Source organism: Erpetoichthys calabaricus, chromosome 1, assembly GCF_900747795.2.
Source record: "Erpetoichthys calabaricus chromosome 1, fErpCal1.3, whole genome shotgun sequence".
NCBI lineage: Eukaryota > Metazoa > Chordata > Cladistia > Polypteriformes > Polypteridae > Erpetoichthys > Erpetoichthys calabaricus.
The window spans coordinates 37,410,961-37,421,427 of NC_041394.2; the positions used below are offsets into that span (position 1 = coordinate 37,410,961).

A 10,467-nucleotide genomic window follows, 5' to 3' on the forward strand; every position below is an offset into this window, starting at 1 on the left:
GTGGAAAGGATCTGTAAAAAAGATTATACAGTTCTTTAGTGGTATGGTATGGGCAGCAGGAAGAGGTGTGTGTGGAGACATTTAGACATTTAACTAATTACTTTTTGCTGCATTGCTCAAGCAGTCCTAAATTGAATGGTGACCACTGACGTGACATTTTTTCAAAATTTTGGACGGGGCACAGAATGTTTAATTTTTAATAATTCGCTTCAATGTGCCTTTGACTGCATATTTTGAATCGATGCCCTTGTGGACCCTTGCCTGATCTAGGATTTCCCAACACTCTGCTGTGTCCATTTTGCTCCTCTGTGTTTATAAATCGAGTAGATTCTGACACAGTGACCCATCCTCATAGTATCATTCTGCCAATGCCACACTTTTCAGGATCATGTGCACTGTTAAACTTGACTTGGCACTAAAGCCAAACATGTCAGTTGGCCACAGAATATTTTTCCACTTAAGACTCCATGTCCCACACATGCCTTCTGCCAAGCTGCCATTGAAATATCCTGTGAGCTTACTCCTACAGAGGCTCTGGTGTTCTTAATTGAACACCCATTTTGTGAAGCATTAGTAGAGACATTTATTTTTGCATGTGCCCAGTTTCTCTCACTTTGTGGTTTACTTTACAGTGACCCCTGCTGTCTTTTCACTAGTGCCCCTCTCACCAAAATACTCTATTTTGGAGGACGCCCAAAGTGGTGCCATGTTATACACACTTATTTATGACAGAGACTTCTTTTTTCAGACCTGCTTAATCCAATTATAGGGTCACAGGGAAGCTGAGAATATTATGGCACCATCGGGCACAAAGCAGAAGCCTACCCTGTACGTAAAATGATCCCCAGAATGTGCAGCAGTTTTGAAGCACAACATACTGTACGTAGTGTGCTGTAGTTCTTAACCACAAGGTTGCTGGTTCAATAATCACTTAACCAACTTCAAAAAAGTTGTAATATATTCTGATATTGAAAGTCACCCTTAATAAAGGCATCAACCAAATATTTAATAATAAAATGACACAAATACAGTGCACCTCTACTCTGTGGAAAAAACTGACATAATATGCTAGACACATACCCCTTTAAAAATAATATGTCAAGGGAAAGGGTGTTTAACAAAGCCTACTAATCTTCAAAGAAAATATATTTATGACATCCCTTTGGTTGGATAGCCTTTGCCACGAGTTGCCCTTGTCCCATGCTTTATGGTTACCCTCTGCCCCTATAAAAGCTAACCAGACACTGTTAACATTTCTTTCCATTTGAATCCTCTAAGCAGACCCATTCTATAAAACCATAAACCAACTTAATCCAATTCAGCATCATGTGGAGCTGGAGCCTATCCTGCACGCACTAATCACAAGGCAGGAACAATCCTAGAAGTGGCACCAGTCTATCAAAGGGGCCACACGCTCACATTGGGTGGTATTGAGACATGGGGAGTACCTGTGGACTCCAAACAGACAACAGCCTGGATTTGAACCTAGGGCTCTGATTCCATGAGACAGCAGAGCTAACCATTGTGCCACCTTCCATTACAAACATACACAAAAAATATAATGATAAAGAAAATACATCCAGTTTTTACATAGAATAAGTGGCCACATACAACTAAAAAGTATGTAGAGCCGAAAGAAGAAGGGGGCTGAACACATTTTTTACTGTTTATTAATAGTTTAGAAGGGGTGGCACGGTGGCGTAGTGATAGTGCTGCTGCCTCGCAGTAAGGAGACCTTGGTTCACTTCCCGGGTCCTCCCTGCGTGGAGTTTGCATGTTCTCCCCGTGTCTGCGTGGGTTTCCTCCCACAGTCTAAAGACATGCAGGTTAGGTGCATTGGTGATCCTAAATTGTCCCAAGTGTGTGCTCTGTGTGTGTGGGTGGGTGTTTGCATGTGGTCTGGCGCCCTGCCTGGGATTTATTCCTGCCCTGTGCTGGCTGGCATTGGCTCCAGCAGACCCCCATGACTCTGTGTTAGGATATAGCAGGGTGGAAGATGACTGGCTGACTAATAGTTTAGTTTAGTTAATCATTCCTAAAACAAGAAGTTCAAATTTTTGCCCTTTTTTTGCTAATCAGCCTGACAATAAGAAGTCCAAATGTAACCAATGCCTTTTATGGCCTCACTATACTATTATGATTCATCCTTCATGTCAGTAGAGTGTACCTGAACAGAGGTAAGAACTCTGTAAGACCAGAGGTGCATATCACAACTTACACAAGCAAACGACATCCTCACTTGTCTGCATTTGTTCACCGACAATCTGCAGAAATCCTACACAGGCAGAGTTGCTGCACCTCTGGTTTTCATGTTCTCTCCATCAGCACACTGGCAGGGCGGGAGGGTTGGTTTTTATCCTAGGCCTCACTTAACAGGACACACGTCTTTTTATTTGTTTCCAGGGAGCGCCTTTGCACTTGATCCCGCCTGGGGTTCGAGAGAGAGAGAGAGCAAGCGAGAGGAGGCGTGAGTGTGGTGGCCTCGCTGATGGTGGCTCGTGCTGTGCACATGTTTTAATATCTCCGGTGGCTGCATCTCCAGTGACACCAACAATTTAAAAAAGAAATTAAAAAAAAAAAAAGAAAACAAAACAACAGTATTATTCTAATCACACATTTGTTTGTGTAATGATTCTATCAAATCATCTATGATGTGTCTCATCAAGCTGTCTCTAGATGCACAAACTCTCAGAAAAGCGGTATGTAAAGATATTATTAGAATAATATGGCAACTGCATATGTAATTTGTACAATTCATATTCTTGATGGCAGTGATTTGTAGAAATGAGAATCTTGATTTTTCCTTCTCTTTTTTTGTTTTTTTTTTGTTTTGTTTTTTTTTTTTCGCCAAAGCATGACTGTTTAATTCTATAAGTGATTGTTGTAGTGCTTGGGTAACCCTTTTAAGCATATTTTGCAATTTTGTATGCTGAAATGTGTCATCATCAATCTGAATTGGTTTCCATTTGTTTCACTTTGGAGAAGGCGGGTTGGTTCAGGTTGGGGTGGCGAGGAGAGTGGTGTTGCTACAGGACCTGGATGGGAATTTTTTTGTTGTTGTTGTTGTTTTTTTTTTTTTTGGTCATACTCGGAGGTTTTATTTAAGAATGGCTTGTAAGACTCAAAGGTCAAAGGTGCAAAGAGCAGGCTGGCAACTAGCATCATTGAGGAGGAGGAAACAAGGGTAACCGGGTCCACCTGAGGGAGACCCTGATGCATACCAACTGAGTGCAATTCTTTTTTACAAGAAAGGAAAAAGATTTGCTCGCATCACTTTCCATCAGGCAGCCTTTCTGAAAGTTGATTTTTTGTTTTTGTGAGGGGGTGCAGGTATGATTGTGTGCATTATTCTTTTTTCTTCTGTTGAGTGAAAAGCTGGCCCGTTTTTCTGAGTTTTATTTATGCCATTTGCTTTGTTTCAGAAATGGCCAATGTTCAGAATTTCAGGGGTTTCAGATTCAGTCTTTTTTAATAAAAGAATGGAAGTCTGGGTTAAGCCTGGTGGCCTCCCAGGACTGACGCACGGCCCACTCAGCTGGCACTGAAGTCAGGCCTGCTGGCCATCAGCTGCTCTTTACGTTTACAGGAAGCACAGCATATCCTAATATGTTTTATATTTATTTTATTTTTAAGTATTATTTTAAGTAGTATAGGTAGAAGTTGGTGCTTTTTTTTTAATTATAAAAGTCGAGTTGGCTTTTTGTTATGGGGAGGATGAAAACGTTCTTTTTCTTTCTTTTTCTGTTTTTGTATTTCACTAATGAGTGGCTGTTGAGAGCTTTCTGTGGGACATCACTTGCATCTTTTTTTTTCCCCCCACTGTTGACCGAGGACTACTTGTAATAAACTCATGGCGGGATGGCCGTGGGCTGCTTGAAATGCTTTTATGAGCACACTCTCACGATAGGCCAAGTGCTCATGGATGTATTATGGTAATGCCGTCTCAGTCCTGGGGAGTGTTTTGTTTTTCCTTCCACTGAACAGATCGAGGAATTGGCTTAAATTCCCTATCGTACAAGGTATTAGTACAAGAAGGCCAAGAGGGGGAGAAATGGATTTACAAAACCTCTTGAGCAACTGCTGGTTAGATTTTTGGTGGAATCAAATGGAAGTCTTGGAGAAAGGAGAAACACGAACTGACAGCATGCGCAGTTTCTCAGATTGTACAGCGATTCTGTCCACAAACCCGCAATGCGAGCATCCTATGTGCAATGGGCTTCTGAGCTCTTCCCAAAATGTACAGAATAGGATGTGCTGCTGAGGGGTGTGTGGATGTGGTTGGGGGGATTGGGGTTGCACCTCTCAAGTCTTTCCTCTTCTTCCTCTCTCTTTTCGACGCTTGTCGACGCACAAATCATTTCTGAACGCCAGTCCTTTACTTCTCCATTTTTTAATGGTTTCATTTTCACTTGTTTTTGCTGCTTTTGTTCTAAAAGTTCACTTTCTTTATATTTAAACTAAGGGAAAAAAAAAACAAAAAATAAAAACGCTCAAACGCTCACAGCACAAATCGTCTTTTGTTTGGTTTGCCTGAGCTCAATATGGCTGTTCGATCTCGAAACAAAAAACAAAAGTATATACATGAAATAGCAACGTTTTAAAAAAAAAAAAAGAAAAAAACAGACATGAAAATAGCATGTTGAAATTGTTGTTCTTTTGTTATCCTCTTCAGTGTGTTTGCATCTAAGTAATATTCAAATGAGATAAAAACAAACTGACAGTTTCATCGTATAACATAGGTGGTTTTCCTTTGCATGACATCTAATGGGGAGGTAGGTTTGTTGTTTTTACTGAATGCCAGTACACTTTGACTTTTTCCTTTTTTTTGGGGCTTTGTAACTGCATAAATAATATTTTTGTCTATAGAAACAATGACAATGTAATGCTGATTGTTTGGCATGCGTATCTGCACGGTTGGGCTTCTCGAGGCGCTGCTTGAGTCCTCTTTTAACTTTCCTATTTTTTTTTAATAATTTTAACCTTGCCGAAACCAGCTGTCTCACGAACAGTAGCTGCCAAGAGGAGACAGGAGGCCTGAGCAGCTGGGTGTGATGCAGCTTGTAGCGCTTTTCTCACTTGGATCTCACAGCCCCGCTCTCGTTCAACTGCCTCGAGCATACTGCAGCTTTTACTGTACGAACCAACTGCCACAAGATGAATGAACAAGCTATCAAAGCCCAGAGAATGTGGCGAGCGAGGACACTGGAAGCTGGCTCTTTGGGGCAATGAAACGCTTCCGGGAAGTGTGTTTTGTTTTACTTAAATGTCTACCGATACTAAGATTTTCAGAAAGCAGAGAAGTTCAAAAATTCACTGCCTGTGCTTGCAAACAATTTCAACAGTAAAACCGCACAGTACATAAATAAATCTACTTTTAGTACTTGTAATCTCGATTTGGCTGTTACATATATATAGTTGTAACTGATGAATTAGTGCTGCTCCTTTATTGCTTCAGGATCTTAAAACACCCAGCAAAACGGCAATATTTAAAGTTTCAATCACTTCAGACTAATAAAACTAAACAAATACTTTCAGGAAAATATCATTCTAAAAGGTACTACAGTGCTGTGGCTAAAACATTCTGAAACCTCAGCAAAAGAATACTAAAATTATATAGTAACATTATACAGATTTAATGAAATGTCACTAAAACACTGAAATATTACAACATCAGCTCAAACTATTCTTCAACATTACAGCTTTAGCAAAAGGATTGTAAAAAAGGAACGGCAGAACGGTTTTAGCAGAACATTGTAAAAAATGCACTTCAGCATTATCTTAAAAGTATTTTATCGTATTAACGTTTCTGTGAAATACCAATAAAACATTTGCAGTTTCAGGAAAAGATGTTAACATCAGACTACAATGTTAGGTTTTTAGTGGACCATCATTGAAAAATGCACCGCAGCGTAAACTTACGTATTAACTTTTAAGTATTATAATTTATGTGAAATATCATTCAAATTAAAAAAAATTGGTTTTTAGTTAAAGGATACTGAAAATGCATGGTAACAATATGGATTTAAATAAATTTCACTAAAAAGACTTCAGCACATCAATAAGAATTCTTACGGCTTCTCCAGACGTTTGCTATAATCGATTAAACGTTACAGCTTTACATACGCATCTGCTTACTTCCTCCAATCCAATTCAGCGTCACACGGAGCAGAACGTATCCCAGCAGCACAGGGTGCAAGATGAGAATCAACCCTGGACAAGGTGCCAGTAGGTAGGAGATAATAAAAATGTGCAGCTATGTTGCCGATTTATTCAAACGGCACTAAAATGCACTGTGACATTACAAGGACGGTGTCTTAAAAACATTCTTCAGTTCTCTGGAAAACGTTGGCTAAAACCGATGTTTTCCTTTATGGTTGTCTTTAACAGTTGGACTGGAACACATCTTAGAGAAACGGCACTGAGACATTAGAGCTTAACTAGGGTGTTCCAGAAAACTCAGTTCAACATTTTAGATTTTGAGTTATTGCTTCACTAAAATGTAATTAACCATGGAATTGCAAAGTTTGTTGTTTTAGAGACGTGGCAGTAGCGCCACTGTGTTACAGCTTAAGCAAAGCATCATAGAAAACATTATTTTAGTGTAACAATGTTCGGAAAAAAGCAGTGCAGGCTTGGACAATAAGCCAAATGTCACAAAACACATCGTTTAACATTCTGGGTTAAAGAGAACGTCAACTTGGTGTGCTGCTTAGCATTACAATTACAGTGAAATGTAATTAACAACGTGACAGTTACAGATTTAGTAACCCATTACTAATAATGTCCTGCTCTGTGACAGCCTGAGCATAACATCACTCAAAAGAGGCTTCCAGTTTTCGTGAAGCAGTGGTCTTTAGTGTAAAGCCATTAAAGCATACTGTAACAGTAGTTTTAGCAAGCGCTGACTTAAAACGGCATTAGAGCTGAAGTTGAACATAACCAACCTCTTATAGACACTTTTGAACAAGAGTCCGTGCTGCCCCTTTGTTTGGCCAATAGCTAACCATACTTTTTTTAAACATTGACAGGGCCTTTGCTTTGATGGAGTTGCTGTTCCAGATACCCACAACTCTTCCAGTCATACGAGAGAGTCGTGTTAGATCACTGTAAACTTCTATAATGTCACAGACAGAGAACACAGACATGGTGCCATGAATCAGATGTGCTTGACTGTATACAGTTCTCTCTATTGTACTGTCACCTCAAACACCCTGCTGGGGGTCGGTAATGGTAGGGAATGCAAGTAAATCCTCGCGATCATCCCAGCTGAATGAGAGATCAAAGCAACAGCAAGAGTATCGCTGGAAAATGCTAATATCCTTACATCCATTTTCTTACCTGAAAGACAAATCAGGTAAATGCTTCCTTCACTTTTCCTATTTTCAGTGCACCAACAAAGAAAACCAATGTAATTCACAAATTCTTGATGTTGGGTAATGCCATTTTTTTCCCCACCCGCTTGACTCTTCTTCCACATGGAAAAGCCTTTCTGATTCACTGCACTTTTTATAAGTGACTGGTGGGGCAGGTCACGTAGCACGTGCTGTTCATCCACGGTGAGACACTGCGAGGTGGTTCGGTGTCGACAAGAGCTGCCAAGCAGCTGCCATACGATAAGCCCAACCGCTTATGTGCTGTTTCTTTATCCTCTTCCTTTTTTAACACAATAAGTTTTCTGGAGTTGAAACTTTTGTCATTTCTGGTTTCTCTTCCAATATTTAAATACTTATTCTGATTATATTTATTGCTCTATTCTAGAATGTGTTCTATGTGTTCTGTCACTTAAAGAGATATGTTAAAATGTTATCAATGAAATAAAAAAAAAACAACTTCGGTAGACCTTAATGTGTCGGTGTGTTTTTCTCCTCACCTTTCACTTAATGATAAGAAGAAAATAATGTCAAGAAGGGCCAAAGCAGCACAAAAACATTTTTCTTATATACAAAAAGACCAAGGATGGTTGAGTAACACGATCAACAGAAAGTATTTCCGGGCCTACCTATGCAGGATAAGACACTGTGGCCCACCGTCTGTCACAGAATTACACCAGTACCTCTCGCCTCCCTTACCTTGTCTCTGAAGCGTCTGTCACCAACTTCAACCACTGTTGACTCAATGATGCCTGATCTTCTAAGCCCTCACCTGGAACTACTACTGTGGACAACTCGTAAAACACTTCTGTCTTGTCGCTCTAGATCTCCCAGCAGGCCTTAGACCCATTTAAAGGCTCAAACCGCCCTGTTAAATCAATATTAGAAATATTGTTTATTTCTTGAGCAAACGCTGCAGTTGTTTTATTATCGATGCCCCCACCAAAGTATCTACTAACATCAGGACCTTGCACAGTCCAACAGTGTTAACTTGTCACCTGCACCTCTGGTCCCCAGCTAGACACCATCTGCACCAGGTGGGTGGCAGTCACGCTTTCAACCCAGAGCATACTCTTCTAATTCACTGTGGGCATTGGCAGATGTCCAAGTGGCAATTAAACACTGAAACTTTGATGTTGGCAGAATCTTGATTGGTTTATTTCTTTCCTTGCACCAGGTTCATTTCCTGGCAAAATTAAAATCTGGCATAAAACATTTTCTATATTTCCTAGTAGCTACAGCTTTGGAATGTAAAATGTCACCACTACCGACTCGCTACTTGACTCTTAGCAAGTTATTTAGCGCATAGGTGCTCATACTGTGGAAATACAGAAACAACTGAGCTGTCTACTTGTGATTTGTACATCTGTAAGGTAATCTGTTAAATAAATAAGTGTAACTGTAAACATTCACACCCAGAATTCACTGCAGGGCTGACTTGCAGGAATGGAGGTAAGTGACTCTCGTATGATTTCTCTGTGCTTTGTGTGATTGACATGTAAGCAATAACTGCTTTTATCATCATGTAAATGATTTTATAGAAGTGGCATTGCCGCACCCACCACATGACAAACCAACTCAGGATCCCAGGTTAGGACCCAAGCGCAGTGACACCTCGGCACCACACTAGTTCAGATGGAATGGAGCAGTGGGAGGTTTTTTTAATGGTGGCTGGAGTGCCAATTCTACCACCAGGGGCCTACATACAGGGCTGGATGCAGATTAACATCATACCAAGGACGGAGCAATTGCAGGTTAAGGGCCTTGCTCAAGGGCCCAACAAAGTAGAGTCACTTTTGCCATTTATGGGATTTGAACCGGCAACCTTCTGATTGCCAGTGCAAATTCCTAGCCTCAGAGACAATAAAGTATTCACAGTAGACAGCAAATAAAATATGATTCACAGTTGACTTGTCTACATTCAGGTAGGTTGCAACACGTAGGGCAAGCAGTGTGGTGTAGTGGTTAAGGCATTGTACCTAAGATTGTACTTGTGGGTTCAAATCCTGCTACCGGCACTGTGTGGCCATCAGCAAGTAACTTGTCCTGATGGTGCTTCAATTGAAAAGCCAAAAAAGATGTAACAAACTGTATCATAAATGTTGTAAGTCACCTTGGATAAAGGTATCAGACAGATAAATAAATGCAAATAAAAATATTATATATAAACCTTAGAACTCCAACCTTGCAGCCATTCATTTATGTTCAAAAGCATTTATCCCATTTGGCTTAGAATGAATGATCAAGATATGCAAGGCAGAAAGTCACCTTCAATGTCCATAATAGAAAGGTGGAAAGAAAATGGCACTAATGGCAGTGTCAACATTGGGACACCTAATGTGTGTCAACGAGTGTTTAAGGGTGTAGACCTGATGTGAACAGGTGGGATGTGAAGTACGTACCGTCATTGTGTTAGCAAACAGTCATGAGGAGTCCCACATTACAGTATGTAAAATGGCACAACTGTTATACTGTACAAAGCCATGTCCATTCTGATAATAAGTGATCGACTTCTTGACCCCAAACACAAGATCTCTCCTGTTCTGACAGTAAACAAACGATAAAACGGCTTTCCAACACAGCAATGTGAAATAACCCAGCAGCTGCACACCATGACTGTTCTGCTGCTAAATGATCATTTGAGAGGTGCCTCAGTTCCACTGATCTCAAACTTAATGTTCCATACCCACGCAAAAACATATATGTGGTGAGCAAATGATAAGACGGCCTGTACCTTGAACAATGTAAGACAACAGAACAGCTACACAAAGCCAACCCAGTGACATAAAACACCATGATTGTGACACATGAATGTATGAATTGAATGGACAAACAATCAAGGAGGCATCAGAGAAGTAGCAGGGGCTTCAATCTCAACCATTTAATGCAGCTGGACTTACAGTCATATGAAAAAGTTTGGGAACCCCTCTTAATTCTTTGGATTTTTGTTTATCATTGGCTGAACTTTCAAAGTAGCAACTTCCTTTTAATATATGACATGCCTTATGGAAACAGTAGTATTTCAGCAGTGACATTAAGTTTATTGGATTAACAGAAAATATGCAATATGCATCATAACAAAATTAGACAGGTGCAT

General features: G+C 40.2%; 1 protein-coding gene across 42 annotated transcripts in view; it reads left to right on the plus strand.

Annotated features, from left to right (window-relative positions):
* LOC114648726 (calcium/calmodulin-dependent protein kinase type II subunit beta) overlaps positions 1-4,487 on the plus strand; it is a 412,239-nt gene extending 407,752 nt beyond the window's left edge. For all 42 annotated transcript variants that reach the window (XM_051936344.1, XM_051936324.1, XM_051936339.1 and 39 more), the window contains one exon: positions 2,404-4,487. The gene's annotated coding sequence lies outside the window, so the exon portion shown is untranslated. The remainder of the gene's footprint in view (positions 1-2,403) is intronic.
* Positions 4,488-10,467: the final 5,980 nt, after the last annotated feature.